This window comes from Anolis carolinensis, chromosome 1 (genome assembly GCF_035594765.1).
Source record: "Anolis carolinensis isolate JA03-04 chromosome 1, rAnoCar3.1.pri, whole genome shotgun sequence".
NCBI lineage: Eukaryota > Metazoa > Chordata > Lepidosauria > Squamata > Dactyloidae > Anolis > Anolis carolinensis.
The window spans coordinates 96,527,602-96,552,523 of record NC_085841.1 but is presented as its reverse complement, the minus strand read 5'-3'; the positions used below and the strand labels follow the sequence as shown (position 1 = coordinate 96,552,523).

At 41.9% G+C, this 24,922-nt stretch overlaps 1 protein-coding gene across 2 annotated transcripts in view; it reads left to right on the top strand.

Moving 5' to 3' along the window:
• The window catches only part of dse (dermatan sulfate epimerase), a 53,214-nt gene that overhangs the window by 6,768 nt on the left and 21,524 nt on the right, over positions 1–24,922 (top strand). The window lies entirely within an intron of this gene.

Sequence of the window (24,922 nt, the reverse complement as noted above, 5' to 3'; positions counted from 1 at the left end):
TGAATGGTGCCCCCCTCCTCCGGTCCCCCCTCCCCCCCCTACATGGTTGGGATCTGTGGCTAGTCACCTTTCAGAAGAAGTAAGGCTGGAGTATAGTCTCCCTTGGGCTTCAGGTAGGGATGCTTCCGATGTTAAACTGGAAGGAGAGCCATCGAGGGAACTAAGTGGACTAAACAGGGGAAGTGTTCTTGGGCGGGAAAGTGTGGCTGATTGTGTAGGGACAACTGGGACAGATGGAGTTTCAAATTGGTACAGACCAGGAGGGGGGGCCCTAACCGGGGAGCTATCTGTGGATTTATTACAGGGACCTGATGGAACAAGGCGAGCAGGTACCACTGTGTCAATAAGGGGGCGAATATGAGGGTCCACAACTACCCTTCTGATGGTGATGCCCCATTTCTTTAGGCAAGATCGCATTGCCAGTAGCTCACCAAGCCATAAATTGTCTTCCGGTGTAATTAAAAGACGCATGGAGCGGTCAAGTGACTGGTAGTCCCTCCGCAGCCAAGTTATGGCTTTCAATCTTATTTCCCAAGGTCTTTTCGATAGGATTTGGGCCAGAGAGTCACAAACCGCCCTCCTAGAGGTCCATCTGCCTCTATTGATCCTTAGGTCAGCAATGTCCACCGCAAAATTGTCTGTCATTAGGAGATGTTGATCCTGAGTAGAAACTGCGGTTGGCTGAGCAATAGGATCTGATATTAAATTAGCAGTTGTCCTCTGAATGTCCATAGGTGTCGTCCGCCAATCCAAAATGTTTTCGTTTCCATCCATACCCAACAACCCTCCCCTTCCCTCAGTCATCTCACCATCCATCCCTCCCTCCAACCCGAGATCCAATGAGCCTTCCTCTCCATTTGAGCACAAGTCCTTGGGCAAATCTGCACATAAGGGGTTGTCTGCCCTTGGGAGATCGGATTGCACTGAAGTTCTGGTAATATGGACAAGTCCACTGAAGATATGATCCATTTTGTTGTTCAGAATCTTAAGTTGAAGCAACAAAAGATTAAACGATTCTCCCAGGAGGTCGTATAAGTGTGATAGGTCATTCTTCACACGTGACTCTGTTTCAGTCATTCCTATGTCTATCATAAATACCACTTAGACTACTAGCACTACTCCACACTTACCAACCCTCACTCAATGGCAACTTACGTCACAATCAGTCACTCCTCCAGACTTATCACAACATCCCACACCCCACACTCTCATCATTCTTCACAATTTCCCTCACCAATCAAAACTAACCTTCACACACTCTCATCGACATACACAAACACTCCTGGGCTCACTTCATACAGATCACCTCTCTGAGCTCAGTCCTATGCTATCTATCTCCTTTGCATTATACTAACCTATATATTTCCTGGTATAAATCCTGTCACACTCAACAACCAACACATACAGTAACATACAACATACAGCCAACTATATAGCTAATCAGAAAAGAGAGAGAAAAGAGACAAATAAAATAAAAATAAAATAAAGGAAAGAGGCAAGATGGTGACAAGGGATCCTGGCGTAGGCCAAAAGGCTTCCACCCCTTCCTGACAAGGCAGGCCCGACGTGGCGAAAACCGGCTGTGTCTTCACCCCCCCTGCCCAATTGGGGGCAGCGATGTGTGGATTTTGGCCTGGAGCTCTTCAACCCCTTCCCAACGGGCGAAGGTGCCCGCTGGAGTGGCGATCCACTGGCTCTCCCCTCCCGATGGGCCGATGACGATCCCAGGCCAGCCAGCTCACCCCTCCCGGGCCGGCGAGGGGACAATGGCGGCCTAGAGGCAGAGACAGGCCCACAAGGCCGCAACCGGCTGGCTCTCCCAATTCACCCCCTCCCAAGATGGTGTGGGAGGGAGCAGCAGCAACTCGGCCAGATAGCTCTTCACCCCGCTTCCCAAGGTGGTAAAAAAGGGGGGGGGCGATGGAATAGCCCCTTTTCTCACCCACTCGCAAGGGAGAAAGGCCAGCTGGTGGCGAAGCCTGGCACAATGGGTCACCGCTGGGGACGCACCTTTCGTTCTCTCCCGCGTTGGTCAGGGAGAGAGAGACAGTGGCAACAGCAGCTCTTCGGCCCCCTCCCAGATGATAAAAGAGGGCCCGATGAATTAGTCCAAGCCGGAATTAGCTCCCTCCAGATTGGCATGGGGGAGTAAGCAGACTGGCGGCGTAGCTCAACAGATAGGCCGCAACTCGGCTTCGTCCACAGTGATGGTAAAGTTTTACAGCACGGCTTCTGGTCTTTTTCAATTTGTCAGGTGCCCTGACAGATCAGGAAGATTTTCTTGTCCAATTTGCAGCAGGATGAAGGCTGCAAGCCAAGGATTCCAGCAGATTGTGATTTATCCCCGCTGATGTTAACGGGGTCGCTGTTGCCTTGTCGCCATCTTGGCGAATACAAAATCATAGTCCCATGCTCAAACCATACACCATGTTGACTTCATCTGAGACTTATTCCCAAGTATTTGTATTTGTCAACTACTCATTAAAACAAGGGTGGGAATCATATGGCCTTCCATGTGTTTTGGATTTCAACTCACAGACAGTTGTTAGAAATACTGGACATTGCAGTCCAACAATATCTGGAGAGCTGCTTAATTCCTTGCTTTTAAAAATAATTGTCATTAAGATGTCTGACATTTTCATGCTTCTGTTGTCTTTAAAAATGAGAAGAGATGGACTCCTGAAACTTTCTGGTCTCATGCCACTAAGATTCCTAGGCAGTACATGCTAAGGTGGCAAAGTAAAAAATTTAAGAGCAAGTGCTGTTCTTTTCTGTTTCTATTTAGAGGGGTTAAAAAGATGTCATTATTTAAAAATATATCCCCCTCTTATGAGGTAGATCCATTATATAATTGAGTTGAAGTCCTAAACACACTTATTTTAGAGTAAGTAGTGGTGTTTTCTTGCATGTAAGCATGCATAGGATTGTGTGGTATAAAAAATATAATACAGTGGAAAGTTGATGTCATTGTGTGAGGCTCTAAAAATCATACATCTAAATCAAAATGTTGTTTTCCCAGGCATCCTTATCAGCACAGCTAAGGTCATACTGCTAAGCACAACACACCCTGTATTTCTAAGTGTTAAATCACATATATAACAAAAAGTCAACAAAAAAGTGTTAAGGGGGAAGAATAGGAAGAGGATTTTCCCCCAGGCAGGATTAAGTGGAATAAGATCAAACAGTTTAGATTGAAAGTTTTGAGCACTTTCAGTCTGGCACTGAAAGAAACAGGAAAGGGCTCAGAAAGGACAGGAATCCTGGTGCTAAAGGCATGCACAAACAGGGCAGCCATTCATCTTTTTTAGGATTTGTTCCTAACAATGTCAAGCTTGCAGTGTGACCCCTTGACAGATAGGTGGAGTTTAATATCCCCTTCATTGTCTTTCAGTTTTTCCTTTCCTTTAGTGTTGAATAATCGGAGGGTTGTTGTATGTCTTTCGGGCTGTGTGGCCATACTCAGAGGATGCCTGCCATAGATGTGGGCGAAACGTCAGGAGAGAATACTTCTGGAACATGGCCACACAGCCCGAAAGACATACCACATACCACCAATTGTACGCCGCCCTGAGTCCCTCCGGGTGAGAAGGGCGGGATAGAAATATTTGAAATAAATAAATAAATAAATACCACAACCCTGTGATCCCGGCCATGAAAGCCTTCGACAACATGTTGAATAATCCTTTTTGCTTCAGAAGAGGTAGGTTACTTCCAGTGGCTGAAGAGAGATTATCGAAGCTGTCAGAACAAAACATTTGTGTATTGTTATCTGTCTCACACATTTATAGAAAATGGACTGTATATGGAAAGCACAGTGTGCAGTCTGGCTTCAATTTGGCAGACATTAAAAGATGAATATGAAATAGCTATAGAAATTGGCTTTTAAACTAAGTTCTGATATTAAAAATTAAATACTGTGAATATTTTTTTAATGCTGTTCACTTAGTTAATGGTTTCAAATTGTTGTGTGATTTATGGTGACCATAAGGTGAACTTATCATAGAGCTTTCTTGGCAATGTTTTTTTCAGTTAGCATTTTCCCTTGTCTTCCTCTGAAGCTGAGAGAATGTGACTTGCCCAAGGGTACCTAATGGGTTTGTATGGCTGGTTGGGAGTTTGACTCTTGATCTCCAAAGTTATAGTCTAGTGTGCAAACCAGTACACCACACTGACTGTCTATGGTTTTGAATATCTAGAAAGAAAACTAGAGTTATGTTTTAGTCAGTATATTAAATGAAGAAATTATAATACAGTAGAGTCTCACTTATCCAACATAAACGGGCCGGCAGAACATTGGATAAGCGAATATGTTGGATAACGAGAGATTAAGGAGAAGCCTATTAAACACCAAATGAAGTTATGATTTTACAAATTAACCACCAAACCATCATGTTATACAACAAATCTGACAGAAAAAGTAGTTGAATAGGCAGTAATGCTACGTAGTAATTACTGTATTTACGAATTTAGCACCAAAATATCACGATGTATTGAAAACATTGACTACAAAAATGCATTGGATAATCCAGAATGTTGGATAAGTGAATGTTGGATAAGTGAGACTCTACTGTAATTGAATTTAATATACTTACTTATGGTTTTAGTGTCCCAGTTAAAGCTTCTTTTTATTTTATTAGATGAGACTATATCCTACATTAATCTAAATCCTTCCTGCTATATAAATCACAGAATCATAAGAGTTGGAAGAGACCACAAGGACCACCCAGTCCAGTCCCCTGCAGTGCAGGAAAACACAATCAAAGCACCCTCAACATATGGCCATCCAGCCTCTGCTTTAACAGCTCTTACCGTCAAGACGTTCCTCCTTATATTTAAGTGGAATCTTTCTCTGCAATTTGAATCCATTGCTCCATGTTCTGGTCTCTAGAGCAGCAGCAAGCAATGTGACAGATATTTAAACATGGCTATCATGTCCCCTCTCAGACTTCTTTTCTCCAAGCTAAATAAACCCAGTACCTTAAGCTGTTCCTCCTAGGGCTTCGTTTCCAAACCTTTGCTCATTCTGGTTTCCCCTTCCTTGAACATATTCCGGTTTGTCAATATCTTTCTTGAATTGTGATTTCCAGAACTAGATGCAGTATTTCAGGTGAAGTCAAACCTAAGCAGAATAGAGTACAGTAGAGTCTCGCTTATCCAACATAAACGGGCCGGCAGAATGTTGGATAAGCGAATATGTTGGATAATAAGGAGGCATTAAGGAAAAGCCTATTAAACGTCAAATTAGGTTATGATTTTACAAATGAAGCACCAAAACATCATGTTAGACAACAAATTTGGCAGAAAAAGTAGTTCTATACGCAGTAATGTTATGTAGTAATTACTGTATTGATGAATTTAGCACCAAAATATCACGATATATTGAAAACATTGACTCCAAAAATGCGTTGGATAATCCAGAACGTTGGATAAGTGAGTGTTGGATAAGTGAGACTCTACTGTACTTTGATTGTGTGTTTCTGCATGGCAGAAGGGGGTTGGACTGGATGGCCTTGTGACCTCTTCCAACTCTATGACTATGATTCTGTGACACTTGCTTATATAACCCCAGGTTACATGCATATATGTCACCAAAAGGATTCTAGCTATTCTGTTTTTATTCTTTTAAACATTACTTTCATTGTTTTAAATTGTATGCTGTTTTAAACTGTTTACATTGACTTTATTTGTACTCTACAGTGAAACATTGTGATAAAGGGTGAGATGTAAATAAGTTAATAAATTAATAACATGCATGCAATCCCTGTCCATGTCAGCCAGCCAGATCAAGAGTAAAGAACTTCCCTCTCTTCTACTCTGTGTGGAAAATTCCATTATTCTGGAAGCTTAGAAATAATGTATTCCTGCAGACAAATCTGCAATTTGTCACACTCTTCCAATATGAAGCAGGTTAAGGGACAAAGAAGCTATAGCACATGGAGAAGTAGAAGCTACAACAAGAACTTCCTGTAAGTCAGCACTGTTAAGATGCATAGTTCAGTAAGAAAGGGATGTTCAAGAAGAGACAGAAGCTGAATGTTTCAGTCCCTCTGGAAACAGGCACATGTTGCCTCCAGACAAGTTACAATTTTCAGCATCCTGAGATAAAGATACAAATGAAAAGGGGGGAGCTAATGGGATTAGCCACAGAGGAATGGGAGAAGGCAAGCTCATTCCAGTGCCCTGATAATAACCCAAGGCTACACTAAAGAAATGTTCTCTCTCCTACTACCTATTTTAGATGGTCATATAAATCATTACTAACTGGAGCTGTCTGATATATAGCTGAATGGAAAAGCTTAATGTGCATTTGATTTCAAGCTACAATTTCTCCAAGGAAAGGTCTGAAAATATGGCCACGCTTCTGATATATTGCAGTATGAAAGCAAGTTGCATGACTGGCAAATACATTCAGAGTGTCTTTTGGATATACAGGCAGTCCCTGAGTTACAAACATCCGACTTACAAATGACTCATAGTTAAGAACAGAGTAAGTCAACAGGAAGCGAGAGAAATCTAAACTTTGGAAGGAAAATTCACTCCTAGGAAAGTTGTCATAGAGAAAAGGTGGCTCAACTGAAGCTTTCTCACTAATCCTTGATTCCACAATAAGCCAAATTTTTCAAAATCCAATTATCAGAGGAACAGACAAATCTGAACATGGGCACAGACAGCAAAACAAACACTACGGGGTGTTAGCCCTTCCCTATGCTATGTGTGTGTGTGTGTGTGTGTGTGTGTGTGTGTGTGTATGTATATGTATGTATATCTGTATGTATATCTGAAGTTACAGTTAGAAAATGCACCTGTTCTGAATTACAGACAAATTCAGCTTAAGAACAAACTTACAGAACCTATCTTGTTCGTAACTTGAGGACTGCCTGTATCCCATAACTAGCATGATTTCTAGCTCTGCACCTTAGTTGATGAATGTAGCATGTGGATGAATCTCAGTTTCCCTTCTGCTAGGTTTTCATCTCTACTATCAATTAAGACAATGATAGAATGTTCTGAGAATGACATCACATGCCAGCATAATTACTTTCTCAATATAGTATTGTACTTTGTTGTCAGTAGTAGAATTTCATTTTGTCTTACCCAGTAGGTAGAATTCAAGATCGGAATTACTCTGTCACTCTAATTTTGCTTATTTGTCAAAACTCCATTGGGTTAAGATCGTTCACATCTACTATTTCAATTTGAATGTTATGGTAGACACCCTTCTAGCAAAACAATGAGTTGTCTTTCTGAGATTGTGGTCTAGTAATATCTGGAGAATTCACAGCTGTTATTAGCGTAATCATAAAAGGAAAAGCTGCAAAATATGTGCCTAGAAACATCTGTTTACATTTTTGAAAAGGGCAGCCAAATATCCAGAAACAAACATTGAGGAAAACTTAGCATCATTTATGACTAAAATTGTTGCAGGGTTTTGTTTTTCTTTTACATTTTTCTCAGTTGACATCAGCAGTGCAAAAGGTTTTAAACTGAAAAACTCCTCAGTACTCACTGGAAGCCCCTGTGTGTCATGAAGACAGCCAGTGGTCCATTCAGAGTGAATTCAGGATTTGGGGTTAGAGTAGAAAGTGTTTATTTTAATGTGACTAGCATATAGATGCAGTTCCTGAATTGCAAACATCCAACTTACAAATGACCCATGGCCCAAAAGAGGTGTTGTTGCTTTTTAGGTCAAATCCATCATTTATTCTAAGTTGGATAATGAAGAGTATGTGTGCCAAATTTGATACAGATCTGCAGATTCTGATAGCTGCAAGGGGTCCTGCCACCAAACCCCAGCAGATACCAAGGCCCATTATATATCTTTTAATCAGGGTTGGTCAGAAAGTAGATCTGGAACAGCTTATAGATCTCAGGATAAATTGTTGTAGATGAACAGAGAGTTTTGACTGAGTTGCTTAATTGGCACAATGAAAATATGTCCTTCTCATCCTGATTTGCACATGTTTTATGAGTAATGGACAGCTTTGTAAGTATTGAGCAATTCAGAACTGAATTTCCTCAGTCATGGCCTGATTTCAAGTTATAATATCTTTCTTTCGTGATGGCAGTGGTGGTGGAAACTTCTTTATCACTGTTGGCTTTAGTGGTGCTAGTAAAAGTACCCTATTCCCTAACAGGTTCCTGTGCTCTGTTTCTGATTATTCCTCCAATCTCCCCTTCATGCCTTACATCTCTCAAATCTCTGTTCTTTAGTATCTGAAAACTGTAATTGTCAGTTCTATCTTTGATATTTTTATTACATTTTTATGTTTTTATTGCTACTTGCATCCACAAAGTTGCTCATCATCCATGCATTCAGGGAAGAGCAATGCTGAAAAGGTGGAGAGTCAAGCCTTCAAGGTTAGTAGTTCTCAAGCTTCCGTCCTTCAAATGTTTGTGACTTCAGCTCCCCAAAGCCTCAGAAGCATGGCTTACGGTTGGAGTATTCTGGGATTTGAAATCCAAAACATGTGAAGTTCTTATAGGCTTTCTGGCCATGAGAAGTTTGGAAGGCTGGAAACACAGCAAACTGACATATAACCTAAGCATTGAAGCCCTGCAGTGCTGCATTCAGAGAAATTCTCCACCATACCTCTCTGAAACAGGGAAAAACAACTGCCTCTTTCACATGGAGACAAAGATCTTGTAAAATGGCAAGTTTTCCTAGAGATTTCACATAGTGTTATTTTGCATAGTACTTTCATATGCATTTTCTCTTTTTCTTGGGGAAACTGATGACTTCTTTCATTGTTTGACCATCTGGTTGGAAAGGGAATCCTCAGCAGTTACAAGAATGAGCTTTTTCAAAATATTTGGAAGGTAGAAGGAATCTGAAACAGAATGTACCATACTTAAAATATTTCTGATAAATGTCTAACCAGATTATATTAGAAAGTCTCCAAGAAAGGAGCTTGTGCAGTCTCTGTTAGATAACTTGTGGATGATTTAAAAAAAATATCTATGCAGTATAAGAGAAGAATGATGCTTAAGGCCCCTTCTACACAGCCATATAATATCCAGATTATCTGGTTTGTACTGGATTACATAGCAGTTCATGTATGAGTGTAGACTCATACAATCCAGTTCAAAGCAGATAGTGTGGATAACGTTTTATTGATTGTAAATAAAGTTTTATTACTGATAATATGTATTATATGGCAATGTAGAAGGGGCCTAATTTTCTTATTACAGTACACTATTTGTAGAAAGACTTGGTATAATTCAGTACTGTTTTAAATTGGTGAGCATATTTAGTGAAGAATATGTACATAAACCCAATTGCTGGTAACAGGGTAGAAAACATAAGAAATGGAGTTAGAAATGATAAGTCATTGCTTCTGTAGGCCTGTTTTAGCTGGGACCTGCATTTGGCTTTAGGTCTTAGTGTGGCCATTCATTTCAAAATTGAAATCCCGGAATGCGAGTTCAAGTACAGATCAAAGCCTCTAAATAACAAAAACAATATTTTTTCTAAAAGGTGATAACATATATTTGCTTATTAAAATGATACAAAAGAGGTTGCTGTAGGAAAATGTTCCTTTTTGGCCCAGATTCAACCCATTACTGTTGCAGAGCATATCATTTACATCTGTGCTAGCATACCATATCATTTAGATTGCTTCAGAAGTAGCCTTCCCACAAGCTAATTTATATCAGCTCAAATTTAATGGGGGTAATAACTCGTTTTCCACCAAGATTGCTTCTTTTAGAATATAAACTTCAAGGAAGTGCAGTTGATGTCACCTTGGTATGAGAGTCAACATGAATTTTGAACAGTTTTTAGTTTGACTGCTGAAACACTAGTGTGATATTTCATTCCATGCAATGAACAAAGATCTGTAAGTCTCATTAAACTTTATGCAATGGAATTGAGAAAATTATCTTATATAGTCATGTATAAATTAATCTCATGTATAAGTTGAGGATAGATTTTGGAGCCAAAATTATGGATTTTGTTATGACCTGTGAATAAGTCAGGGGCCATTCCACGGAGAGAAGAAAGTGCATGTGTAGCCTCAAAGAGCCAGCTGCCTGGCTGCCATGGCCACTAACTTTTCATCCAAGCATTCAAAAAGGCCTTTTTGCCATTATGCACTCAGAGAAGGGGATGGTTCCTTTTTGGGTAAAAATTAGAGTACATTTAGCAATGGATAAGTCAACCCAGGTTTTTTGGATCAATTTTTGACGAAAATGTTTAGACTCGCACGTGATTTATACAAAGTATGCATATACGTATATTCACATGAATATCCTATGTGGTAGAATGAATCATTCAATGTAAAATTTGTACATTCATGGCATAATTATATTTGCTTGGCAGTATCTACTAGGTTTACTGTAATAATATTATGGAGACAACTCAAATGAGATAAACCATTAAAAACGTTTATTTGAACTGTGTATACTGCTAGAGAGGAAGTGGCAAGTTGTGTTACCGAGTTGCTTCTATTGCTGCCTCTGCAGGGATTTACCTCTCCTTTGAGCATACTGAATGGTTTCCAGTTGTATCTTGTAGACTCAGGCCTAAATACTGCCTTCCCAAACTCAGATCTGTCATCTCCGGAAGTTGGGGATATAACATCAAACCATAGGTGTTCTAGCACTTTCCACAAGGAGGATCTAGGAAGTGCAGTTATTTCATTTGTCGGCCAATTGGGGATTCTGGTTTTCATTCCTAGTGATTTCCTGTAATCATGCATAGGAAGGGATCTGAGGCCACCCTCCTATCCAAGAATATCATACTGTATGGAGACTACCATAGAGTGAAACTGAAAAGGAGAAGGTTGGGTCTACTTATTTGCTGCATTGTTGTTGCTTTGGAACTCATCTGCAAAAGAATGATCAATCTATTGGTTTTACTGCAGTCATCCACTGTAGAGATTATAACTCACATGTCAGTCGATATATCTATACACTAAATCTTTCTATCTTTTGTATTTTATGAGATGTATGGCTTGTAGTTTTAGACTCTGTCTCAGGGAGAAGATTATATACGAGGGTTGAATGAAAAGTAATACCTCCACCTTCGTTCCTTGGGTTTGGATAGGAATATTTTAATAAATAAAACGCAGAAATAATCCTTAGAATGTGCTCTTTAACTACCACTATTCACTTTTCCACATAATCACCAGACAATTGGATACGTTTCTGCCAACAATGAACAAGTTTTCTGAAGCTGTCATGAAAGAAGTGACACTCTGTTTCCTCAACCAGTGTCTCACAGTACCCATTGTGCACAGATCTTCCGATAGCCAAGCAAAGCAATAATGGGACCCACACGTTCTTGTGAAATGCCGATTATGCTTGAAATTTCTCTCTGAGTGATACAACGATTGTCCTGAATCAATCTGTCAACCTTTTGCTTGTGAAACTCGGTGGTTGCTGTCACAGGACGCCCAACTCTTTGTCACGCAAGTCAGATGTTCCCACCTCAACATCTTTAAACTTACTCACCCAACGACGCACAATACTCACATCAACACAATCAACATAAACAGCTTGCATTCTCTGATGAATCTCCTTTGGGGTGACACCTTCTGCTGTCAAGAATTCAGTGACTGCACGTTGCTTAAGTTGCATTGACCGACCATCTGCGCAGGGTTCCATACTTCGCACTTTAACAACACAACTGTTCAATGCTATGGCTTCCAACCAAATGGAACTGTAGAGGAGAGTCTACTGAACAAGCCAGTACCTGCCGCATATCAGTACTGCCATCTGTTGAGGAGTTACGAAGGTGGAGGCATTACTTTTCATTCAACCCTCGTAATTACAGTAGAGTCTCACTTATCCAAGCTTCACTTATCCAATGTATAATCCAAAGCAGTCTGCCTTTTAGTAGTGAATGTTTTTGTAGCAAATGTTGCAATGTTTTGGTGCTAAATTCGTAAATACAGTAATTACTACATAACATTACTGTGTATTGAACTGCTTTTTCTGTCAATTTGTTGTAAAACATGATGTTTTGGTGCTTAATTTGTAAAATCATAGTGTAATTTTATGTTTAATAGGCTTTTTTCTTAATCCCTCCTTATTATCCAACATTTTCGCTTATCTGTTCTGCCGACTCCTTTATCTTGGATAAGTGAGACTCAACTGTATTACATTTTTAGTGGCTAATGGTACAGTTTTAACTTACATGTTTTTGGTTTTTTCTCTTCCTCCCTCTGCTCTGTTTGTTTTAATTTTATGCTAATCTTGGCATAATCCTCTATGTTATTTTTCTATTATAGTTTTTACTAGAAGAAAATATAAGCAGTTAGAAAAATAAACTCATCTTGGTCTCTTAAATTCTTAAATTACTTAGGACTACTGATTCATGCCATGTTACTTTTGCTCATTGATCTGTACGAGCTAATTGGAATAATATTTAGTGGCTGGTCAGATGATACTCTCCAGGTAAGAAGTTCCTATCTGAATATAAGGAGCTGTTGAGCACTTTTATCTGCTTTTGCAATGTAAGAAGGGACAATATAGATCAGGCATAAGCAAATTTTGGTCCTCCAGGATTTTTTTAAACTTCAATTCCTAACAGCCTATCAGCTATTTGAAACTGGAGTTGAAGTTCAAAACACCTAGGGGGCTGAACTTTGCCCATGCCTGATATAGATCATTCAGGAAACTAAGACCAAGTCAAAACTCCATACAATAATTGCTCTGGAATGGGTTTTATTGCAGTTCATGCTACAGATTGTCTTAAAGGAGCTGCTTGACTTTGTTGTTTTGTTGGAACGTATTTTGAAAATGGTTTCCTGTTGTAGACATCATAATACAAAAGTGACCGTAGTTCTGGATGTAGTGCATGAGTATAAATTTGAAACTAGACAATTTGCTCTGTTTGTAGTTGGCATCACTTTGTCCAGCTGCAGATGTTCATTCCCCACTGGCATGCATCACATTACATAGAGTCAGTTGTAATAAAATGCTGAAATTCTTTGAAAATTCATCTGACATTTAATCTTGGAAACTTTTCAGAAATGGTTTGGCCCACCCCAGGAGACCCAGTCTTGGCTTGTATGAAGTCATTGCCTCCAAGCCATATTCAGTCACATGTTTGTCCATTTAACAGAAAAACTATTTCTATTGCCTTTGAAGCTAGAATGATTTCGAATATACTCAGTAGTTGATATGAATTACTACTTCAGTGGAATTTAGATTGGCAACTAGATTGAAAATGAATTGCAATAATCAGTATTGGTTGTGGCTCCATGCACATGATTGTTCATAGTATATGGAAAACATCTCTACCAGTTTTCATACATCTATCACTAATGAACAATTATCATATGCACTACATTGTATAGAAACATTACAGCTATTCCAACCAAGTCTAGGCACTTAAATTCTGTTATGATTGAGCCTCGTGGCTCTGTTTCTGACAGGCGTGGGCGTAAGACTCCTCGAGAGTCGGATACTCTCGAGGAGCGAGAGAGAAAAAGACTGCGAGACATATTTGCAGCACCCTCTGACGAAGAGTCTTTCGAAGGGTTCACGGAGAGAATGGAGGAAGGGCTGGTTAGCTCAGAGGAGGATGAGATGGATTGGACTCGGGTAAGGGAGGAATTGGGGGCCACTGGCCATGATGGGACAGAAGATGAATGGGGACCTTCAGGATTAGACCCATGGCTTAGCTGGAGGGATGGGACGGGATCCACAGCTGGAGATGCTGTTGGGCGTAGTCAGAGGTGTTCCAGCTCTGACGAGGAAAGTGATGAGGAAACGCCCGGGTTAAGGAGGACAGCTGACAGTGATGAAGATTTGTAACTGGCATAAAATGGGGCTTGGGAGCAATTGCAAATTGCGTCGGGCAAGGTAATCTGGGCAAACGCTTGGGATCCGTGTGTGTGTGGGACGCTTCCCTGAAGACTTGTGTGCTTTCCTGTGCTGTGACGTAAGTTGATTGAAATCCAGGGTCAGACGGCGGGAGGGATTGTGTGGGCATTTGTTTGTGCAAACCTGTGCTTACTCTTATTAGCTTGACCTTCCGTCGTCTTTCTGACGGACGCCATCTCCTGCTTTGAGAACCCGGACTGAACTGACCACGGCTTGTCTTCCCCCCTTCTTGGACTTGGAAAAACTACAAACGTCTGCTTCTGGTTTTGATTTACGGAACGGAACTGGTCTACTCTACTTCTACAATCCTTGGCTGAATTGCTCGTGTTGGAGATCCTGTCTACTGTGTGTGTGTGGGAGCGACGCAAGTTACTCTAAGCACAGTGCTGGCAGCAGAGAGGAATCTGCTGCCAATTAGTTGCATTCTTTGTATCTTTTGTTCCTTGGCTTTCGTTCTGTTAATACCTAGGCTGAAGCAAGCAGTTTGTTTTTACCCGGATTAAACTCCGGTTTAATCCGGTTTATCTTTTGAACATTTACTTTTGTCCCTTTTTGCTCCTAAAGGCAAAAACTGCCTGGCCCTTGTGTTTTTACGGGCATTTTTGAGTTCTGTAATCTAATAAACTCTGTTACTTTGAATCTTGTGGCGTTCTGTCCTTGACAGATTGCCCGACGCCATAAAAAGTTTATTGCAGCAATAAACCCGTCAGGAAGACGATGGATGAGTTAAGAGCCAAAGTAGACCAATTGCAAACGGCCTTAAGCCAAACAGCTTTTGCTGTGAAAGGACATGTTTTGACTCCTGAACGCTTTGACGGAACCAGGTGCAAGTTGCCAACCTTTTTGGCACAAGTGGAGCTTTATTTTTCTCAGCTCAGTGCTCATGCTTTTCCTACTGACACTAGCAAGGTGGCTTTTATTTTGAGTTTGTTGACCGGTCCCGCAGGACAATGGGCCACTAATTTAATTTTGGGAAATGACCCAGTCAAGGACAATTTGAATAATTTCAAAAGGTTGTTAACTGATACTTTTGGGGATCCTCTCCGCACGGAGAACGCTGGGTGGGCTCTGTATCGGTTGAAACAGGGAAAGGGGACTGTTTTGGATTACTTAAATAAGTTTAACCTGTATCGCCACCAGCTGGATTGGGGGGAAAATGCATTCATGCTTTTATTTACTGCCGGGTTAAGTGATATGCTCCAGGATGAATTAGCACGCTTGGAGCCGGCTGAAAGCTGGGACGCCTTAGTAGCTAAGGTGTTGCGTTTAGACGCAAGGTTCGAGGCTTGTAAACACTCAAAAGCAATGTGTGCGTCACCTATGCATGTAACCAGGGCACCTGTGGTGATGGGGGAAGAGCCCATGGAGCTTGGGGTCTTTAAAAAACTGTCTACAGAGGAAAAGAGCCGTAGGAGGCAGCTGGGCTTGTGTTTGTACTGTGGGAATGCTGGGCATTTTGCCAAAAATTGTAATGTGAAACCTTCCCAGCTTTCGGGAAAAGGCCAGCCCTAGTGCGACGTGAGTCCAACGCACTAGGGCTCCTCAAGCAGTCAACTGAGGGGAGGAAGCATGTTTTCGTACCCATTACATTATCTGTTGGGGGAAGGGAACTTGTTTCTACTCTGGCACTGCTGGACTCAGGAGCTACGGTCTCCTATGTAGATATTGAGTTTGCTAAGAAGCATGGCATTCCTAGAGTGCGCAAGGCATGCGACGTGTGGGTGGAGGGAGCAGATGGGAGACTGCTGGAGACTGGGGTGGTTAACCAGGAAACCTCAGCAGTAACATGGGAGGTGCAGGGAGTAACGGGAACGTTTGTGTGGGATATTACGAGCTTGCCTAGATATGATGTGATCCTGGGGATGGATTGGCTAGCTGTAGTAAACCCACAAGTGGATTGGGCAACACGTAAAGTGATCTTAAAGAGGCAGGATTGTTGCACTCTAAACGTTACTCATGCTGATATGGAGGGAGTGCCTGCTGAGTATGGGGAGTTCTCTGATGTATTTTGTAAAAGAGAAGCGGACAAATTACCACCGCACAGGCCATATGATTGCGCCATCAAGTTGGCAGAAGGTGCGAAACTGCCAGCAGGGAGGCTGTATGCCTTGACTGTACCGGAAAGGCAAGCTTTGCGGGAGTTTTTAGATGACAATTTAGCCAAGGGGTTTATTCGCCCATCTAGTTCTCCAACTGCGGCACCAGTATTCTTTGTAGCCAAAAAGACTGGGGAACTTAGGCTGGTCTGCGACTATCGGATCCTAAACAAATACACCATTCGGGATAGGTACCCGCTCCCTTTAATCTCGGAACTGTTATCAAGGGTGCAAGGGGCTAAGGTCTTTACCAAGCTTGACCTGCGGGGGGCCTATAACTTAATCCGTATACGGGAAGGGGATGAATGGAAGACGGCATTTAACACGTGTTTCGGATGCCACGAGTTCCGAGTCATGCCTTTTGGGCTTTGTAATGCTCCTGCGGTCTTCCAGAGGTTCATGAACGATGTGTTCAGGGACCTAATTGACCAATTTTTAGTGATTTATTTGGATGATATCTTGATTTTTTCTAAGGACGAGAAAGAACATCGTCAACATGTCAAGCAGGTTCTGCACCGACTGCGGGCTAATGGGCTTTTCGCCAAGGCTTCCAAATGCGTCTTTCATGTGCCTGAAGTGGAGTTCCTAGGTCATGTAGTGTCAGGTAGGGAACTTAAAATGGACCCACATAAGGTTGACGCCGTCAACTCATGGCAGGAGCTGAAAACTAAGAAGGATGTACAAAGGTTCTTAGGTTTCGCTAATTACTACCGGGAGTTTATTCCGAATTTTGCAAAGCTCACGGTACCTTTGACGCAGCTTCTGCGCAAGAAACAGCCATTTGTGTGGGGGCGGGAAGCTCACGAGGCGTTTCTACAACTTAAGTCTAGTTTTCAATCAGACAACATACTAACCCATCCTGATGTTGACAAACCGTTCGTGGTAGAAGCGGACGCTTCTAGCTACGCGTTGGGGGCTGTATTGTCTCAGAAAGATTCCTCAGGGACCTTGCGTCCCTGTGGATTTTACTCGCGGCAACTAACACCCTTCGAGCAGAACTATACCATATGGGAGAAGGAGTTGTTGGCGATTAAGGTGGCGTTTGAGGTGTGGCGGCACTGGCTTGAAGGGGCACGGCACCAGATCGTGGTCAGATCTGATCACAAGAATTTAGAGCACTTGCAAACAGCAAAGAAGTTAAACCAGCGTCAAATCCGATGGGCTTTGTTTTTCTCCAGGTTTAACTTCAAGGTGCAGTTCGTAGAGGGGAAGGCAAACTTGCGGGCCGATGCTTTATCCCGCAAGCCGGAGTTTAAGACCAATGAGCAGGTTGTATGTCAGACCATCTTGCCTACTGCCTCTCTGTGTGTTGTAGATAATGAGCTCGGGTTACATGACCAGATCCTTGAGGCTCAGAGGGATGATGTGTGGACACAGGAGCAACTGATGCTGCTCTCAGCAGGTAATCGTACCATACTGCCGCATCTACAAGATCAAGACGGAGTATTGGTACGCAGGGGGCAGGTCTACGTACCAGTGGGGGCCCTCAGGTTGGAGGTGATTAGAGCCCACCATGACGAACCCATGGCTGGGCACTTTGGTAGATTCAAGACCGTGCAGCTCATTACCAGGAGCTATTGGTGGCCAAAGATGCGGCAAGACATTCTGCGCTTTTGTGACAGCTGCGCCGTTTGCCAGCAGAGTAAGACGCCTGTTGGGCGCCCTAGAGGGTTGTTGTCGTCTTTACCTGTTCCGGACAGGCCATGGCAAATCATTTCCATGGATTTCATTTCAGATTTGCCTAAGTCTGGGGGTTATACTTGTATTTGGGTGGTGGTGGATTTATTTAGTAAACTGGCTCATTTTATTCCTTGTTCAACCATTCCGGCGGCCCCTACGTTGGCCTTACTATTTACTAAGCACATCTATCGTTTGCACGGAGCACCCGAGGTGATTATTTCAGATAGGGCTCCGCAATTTGTGTCACGCTTTTGGAAACATTTCCATGAGTGCTTGGGGACTAAGTTAAACGTTTCTTCAGCCTTTCATCCGCAAACGGATGGACAGTCGGAACGGGTTAATGGGCTCTTAGAGCAATATCTGCGTTGTTTTTGTTTAGATCAACCCACGGCTTGGGTGAAGTGGCTACCGGTGGCGGAATTTGCTTACAACAATGCGGTGCACACATCTAGTCAGCATACACCGTTTGAGCTAACTTATGGTTTTCACCCACGGGGAGGTGTGGCGCCGTCGACCAATGTGGTCTCTTCGGACCCTGTGTACCGCTCTACGGAAATGGCTGCATTGCATGATGTTGCCCGTCGCTTACTGCTGGAAGCTAAGGCAACGCAGAAGACTCAGGCTGACCGCCACAGGCAGGCAGGGGAGGAGTTGGAAGAAGGGGATTTGGTGTGGTTATCTTCCAAACATATTAAACAGGCTGGGGGAAAGTTTGCGCCTCGGTATTTGGGTCCCTTTCCTATCGTTAAAAAGATTTCTTCTGTTGCGTTTCGTTTGCGTTTACCGTCTAGTTTAAAGGTCCATCCAGTCTTTCATCGTTCGCTGTTGAAACTTGATACCTCTAGTCGTCGTGGTGCTATAGCGGAGGGTATCACTGCCACTTCTCCGCCATCGGGGGAGGAGGCCTTTGTGAGAGGGGATAGTGTTATGATTGAGCCTCGTGGCTCTGTTTCTGACAGGCGTGGGCGTAAGACTCCTCGAGAGTCGGATACTCTCGAGGAGCGAGAGAGAAAAAGACTGCGAGACATATTTGCAGCACCCTCTGACGAAGAGTCTTTCGAAGGGTTCACGGAGAGAATGGAGGAAGGGCTGGTTAGCTCAGAGGAGGATGAGATGGATTGGACTCGGGTAAGGGAGGAATTGGGGGCCACTGGCCATGATGGGACAGAAGATGAATGGGGACCTTCAGGATTAGACCCATGGCTTAGCTGGAGGGATGGGACGGGATCCACAGCTGGAGATGCTGTTGGGCGTAGTCAGAGGTGTTCCAGCTCTGACGAGGAAAGTGATGAGGAAACGCCCGGGTTAAGGAGGACAGCTGACAGTGATGAAGATTTGTAACTGGCATAAAATGGGGCTTGGGAGCAATTGCAAATTGCGTCGGGCAAGGTAATCTGGGCAAACGCTTGGGATCCGTGTGTGTGTGGGACGCTTCCCTGAAGACTTGTGTGCTTTCCTGTGCTGTGACGTAAGTTGATTGAAATCCAGGGTCAGACGGCGGGAGGGATTGTGTGGGCATTTGTTTGTGCAAACCTGTGCTTACTCTTATTAGCTTGACCTTCCGTCGTCTTTCTGACGGACGCCATCTCCTGCTTTGAGAACCCGGACTGAACTGACCACGGCTTGTCTTCCCCCCTTCTTGGACTTGGAAAAACTACAAACGTCTGCTTCTGGTTTTGATTTACGGAACGGAACTGGTCTACTCTACTTCTACAATCCTTGGCTGAATTGCTCGTGTTGGAGATCCTGTCTACTGTGTGTGTGTGGGAGCGACGCAAGTTACTCTAAGCACAGTGCTGGCAGCAGAGAGGAATCTGCTGCCAATTAGTTGCATTCTTTGTATCTTTTGTTCCTTGGCTTTCGTTCTGTTAATACCTAGGCTGAAGCAAGCAGTTTGTTTTTACCCGGATTAAACTCCGGTTTAATCCGGTTTATCTTTTGAACATTTACTTTTGTCCCTTTTTGCTCCTAAAGGCAAAAACTGCCTGGCCCTTGTGTTTTTACGGGCATTTTTGAGTTCTGTAATCTAATAAACTCTGTTACTTTGAATCTTGTGGCGTTCTGTCCTTGACAAATTCTGTGCATTTATTTCTGGGCAGCTTATATGCCACAAGCACGCAGTTTTCTAAGAAGTCCATTTAGTTTTGTTTCTAAGATTCTTACCTGAACCCTTGTCCTGAGCTCAAAAATTAATTTATTAGTTTAATTTCTGGCCCACCGTGTGTGGCTTCTTTTTCCTTTCACTTCTTGCATACTTTCCCCCCTTTTCTGAATTTTATGAAATGACTTTTCTTCAGGAAAAATATTGTTGTAGAATAAGCTTTTAATGCCATTTTGCCCTCAGCCTACTTCTGGTTTTAATAATTGAAAACTACTGTTCATTATTTACATCTCTTTCGGTCTTGCTTTCCTTAACCTTTCCCCCCTTGAGAATTTCAGGAATTCTCTAACTTTCCTCTCTGGGATCTTAAACTTTTTTAAAAGGAAAGAAAAACCCTAAGGTCTAGGTTGAATTGGTTGGGTGTGTCTGAGAGAGATTATTTTAAAATAATTTTTAAAAACTACCATGTAAAGTTTGCCATTTCCAACCCTATTAAAACAAGCTTGGAAAATAAATGCTTTCCCCCAACAACCCAGATTTTTTAAGTGGCAGGCTGTAAATCTTCACATGCAAAATGGAAAGCTTCTTTGAACCTAAATAACTTTAAAAGCACATATGCCCTTAAGGCTAGTCATTTCAAATGCATTTCCAGAATTCTATGCTGCTGTCTTCCCCCCCCCCCCCCTTTAAAGAAGACATGTCACAACTGGGGGCTTTATACAACAGTTCTCAATGACCCCTGTGCAAACCTCCCACATTCCAGATTCTTTGCTCCACAGCTGTGAACACCAGCCAATCCTGCATTTACAGTCTTGGCTAGTGTTAACATAAACTCTCTCTCACTTCCTCCCCTCTCTTTGTACAAGCACAGTGATAAATGGTTTACATTAAAACATTGTAATTATTTTGAGGGCAGAAAAGTCCTTAAAAACAAACTGTGCCCAATTAGATTCCCTATGTATTAACTTTGCTTTTTAACCTGCAGTGAAGGTAGGGCCGGCCCTAGGTAATTTTCAAGTGAAGGGGAACAGAATCCCCCCCCCCAAACTGATCACTGAAAAATAAAAGCGTTGGATAAGCGAAAATGTTGTATAATAAAGAGAGATTAAGAAAAAAGCCTATTAAACATCAAATTACATTATGATTTTACAAATTAAGTTCCAAAACATCATGTTTTACAACAAATCAACAGAAAAAAGCAGTTCAATACATGGTTATGTTATGTAGGAATTGCTATATTTGCGAATTTACCACCAAACATTGAACTGGGATATAGGGCAGTGTGGACTCAGATAACCCAGTTCAAAGCAGCTATTGTGGGTTATTCTGCCTTGATATTCTGGGTTATATGGCTGTGTTGAAGAGCACTGAGGATCCTTCCACACAGCCATATAACCCAGAATATCAAGGCAGATAATCCACAATAGCTGCTTTGAACTGAATTATATGGAAGTGTGGACTCAGATAACCCAGTTCAAAGCAGATATTCTGGATTATATGGCTGTGTGGAAGAGCACTGAGGGTCCTTCCACACAGCCATATAACCCAGAATATCAAAGCAGATAATCCACAATTAAAAGGCCACCAAAAGGGAATCTGGCCCCCAGTATTTAAAAAAACTCTTAAAATCAGGACAGTAAATAAAGAACACCACTCAGAAAACTGGAATTCCAGACGGGAAACAATCAGGGCCAGCTAACACCTCCCAACAATGGATTCCCCTAGGCAGGAAGCAGACAGGCTTTGAAGTTGCAAAGCCATTCAGTGCTAATCCAAGGTGGCCACTTACAACATTCACACTTGCCTCAAGGACATACATTCCACATATATAAAAACCCCACTTACCTAGTTTCCAAGAGACCTCGCTGGAAGCGGTGGTGCGCACACTCTCCAGCTGCTTCACCTGGCAGGAGGCAGCCTTGCCGGAAGCGGCGGCGCACGCGAACAAAAAGTTGGCTTTAGGGCACTTGGAGGCGCCTTTTTTTTAAATGTTGTTATTCTCAACACAGTAAAACAGTGCAACTTTGTCAACTCTGCACACCTTAAAAGCTTCATATTCTCTAACATATAAAATAATTCCATCTACAATATCTTTTATTCCAAATGCAAGTAGCTTCTTATCATCTGGTGTTCATGTTAGTGCTCTGTCTTCTTGTATTATACCACCTGTAAATCATTTTGTAAAAGTTTTCTTTAACTATATAGCTTCTTGTGAATTGTAGTTGTTTCTTCTAAAGTTCTTCCAATATTTCTAGATTTATTGCTTGCCCTATATTTTTTGCCCATTGAATCATGGGATCTTTTACTTGTTCATCAGTGTAGTCTTGCAGAAGATATTGATATATTTCCCCATTTATTTATTTATTTATTTATTTTGCAATACTAGATTCCATTGGTTCTAAGCCTTAAGCTTACGCAATTTAGCTATGAAAACTATGACTATTTCCTCCTCTAATTGCTTCATTCCTCTAAGACTTCGACTCTCTTGTTGCTTCCCTTTCTGCCACTCTTTTCCTGTTTTCTTTTTTCACCACAGATTGCTCCCAAAATTCTGGGCCACTCCTCCACCACCTTTTTTTTAAAAATAGATTTTTATTTTGTTTTTTGAGATTATTTTACATGTTGTGCTCCCTGAAATCTCTAGACTCTAAGCCTCCCCCTTTCTTGACTTGCCTGCCTGTTCTGATTCTCCGGTTCCTTCTCATCTCTGCTAAGTCATTTTATCTCACCCAAGGCTACTCCTTTTCTGCTGCCTCCTTCTCAGCTGCTCTTTGTAGGGTTTTTTTTTGTTTGTTGCAAAACTTGCTCCCAGCACTTTTTCTTGACTTGTTTGCTTACTCAAATTCTGGGTAGGGAGCTGAGAAGAAAGAGAAATAAATTAATAGGGATGAGAAGAAATTTGGGAAATAGGGAAACAGGTCATGAAAGAAGAGCGCAGACTCAGAGCCCAGATAGTTCATTGACCAAGTTTTAAAATACAAGATGGGGGTGAGGGATGAAGTGAATTAACAGGGGTGAGAAGAGTAGGCAGACATTCAAGAAAGTAGAGGAGTACAGATGCAGAGCCCAGAGAGTACATTGTTTTGGGGCTCCTTAAGCATAGGCAAACTTTGTCCCTCCACGTGCTTTGGACTTAAACTCCCAGAAATCCCAGCCAACTTATCGGCTGTTAGAAATTGTGGTAGTACCGTAGATGGTAAAGATCTGGCAGTGGGACCAAACCTTTGGGGCAGTGCGATGAGGCAATAATAGGAAACCTACTCCACTGACCAGAGCAGCATGGTGTCCTGAGTTGGTTTAAATAGCTGATTTTAAAGTAGATATAATTGATTTTAATGTTTGTGGATATTTCTAATTATTTTATGTCCCAGCATGGAGTGCTTGCCATATATATGTTGTGCTCTGGCCTGAGTCCCCTTCAGGGTGAGAAAGGAGGAATATAAATGTTTTAAATAAATAAATAAATAGTTAAAGTCCAAAACACCTGGAGGGCTGAAGTTTGCCCATGGCTTGGCTAGAGGATGAAATGGGATTGGTGGTGGGTTTTGCTGTATGACTTGGCCCTTCCATCAAGCAAGACTAGAACACTGGGCCCAAAACTCCAGTATGCTACACACCTTTATTTGCTAATTTCCAAAATATAATATTTCTGACCCTGTACTGTTATGCGTCTTTCTCAAAATGTGCAAAATGAAACAGCCATAAAACAGAGGCAATGCTGTTGTACTTTGGAAAGTTATGCAATTCTAAGTAAAATTGAGTTTCTTCAAAATGCAGCTTTAAACTTTTGGTAAGTTTTCCATCCTTTCCAAGAGAAAATTGTTTATAGATAAGTTTATAGATCTCCAGTTCATCTTTACCTACCACAGCTTATAAGCTATGCCCCATAATTTTCGTGTACATAGGTCCACCATCACTTCCCTGTCAAATGTTTACTTGGAATTGCATAACTTTCTGAACCGCAAATATTATACCAAAAAGTTCTATAACTTACAAGGTTTGTATGACATAGAATATTCTTTCTTGGATATCTGATTCTCTCCTTCACAGCTCCAGTGAATCGTCATCTAATGATTCGTCATAAACATGATTCCTAATTTTGTGTGTGTGAGCATTGGGGAAGCAAAAGTAAGATAATGAGATAACTGGATTAATATCTAGACCAGGGGTCCCCAAACTTTTTAATCAGGGGGCCAGTTCACAATCCTTCAGACTGTTGGAGGGCCGGACTATAGTTGGCCACCGAGCAATAATAATAATAATAATTAATAATAATAGCAATAATAATAAAAAAGAGGTTTGGAAGAGACCCTTTGGGCCATTGAATCCAATCCCCTTCTGCCTTTGTGTACCGAAAGCACAAGCAAAGCACCGCTGACAGATGGCCACCCAGCCTCAATGTTAATAATAATAATAATAATAATAATAATAATAATAATAATAATAGCAATAATAATAAAAAGAGGGTTGGAAGAGACCCCTTGGGTCATTAAGTTCAACCCCTTTCTGCCTCTGGCACCAAGAGCACAAGCAAAGCACCGCTGACAGATGGCCACCCAGCCTCAATGTTAATAATAATAATAATAATAATAATAATAATAATAATAATAATAATAATAAAGAGGGTTGGAAGAGACCTCTTGGGCCATTAAGCCCAACCCCCTTCTGCCTCTGTGCACCAAAAGCACAAGCAAAGCACCCCTGACAGATGGCCACCCAGCCTTAATAATAATAATAATAATAATAATAATAATGGTTGTAAGAGAATAAGAGACCCCTTGGGTCATTTAGCCCAACCCCCTTATGTCCTTGTGCCGTGGGGGCCGGATAAATGGCTTCGATGGGCCGCATCCAGCCCCCGGGCCTTAGTTTGGGGACCCCTGATCTAGACTAATAAAGCCTTCAACAACACATAGATTAATATCATCTGCATTGATAATGGATAAGGGTTTTCAGTGTGAAACATAATTTGTGGTAAATTTTTAAATACCCTATGCTGTAGTGCCTTTCAGTGCCATATTGAAAAAGATATGCCTCCTACTGGTTGAGCAGTAGTTGACTACATTATGCCAGGATTAGCCCCAGAATAGTAGCTGACTAGCAAACCAGTACCAAAGAATTTCTCTCTTTCTGTCTTCTAAAGTTTCCTTTTCTGGAGGGATGTAAACTTTAAATAACGACATGCACTTGATTTCAACATCTGACATGCAAATGC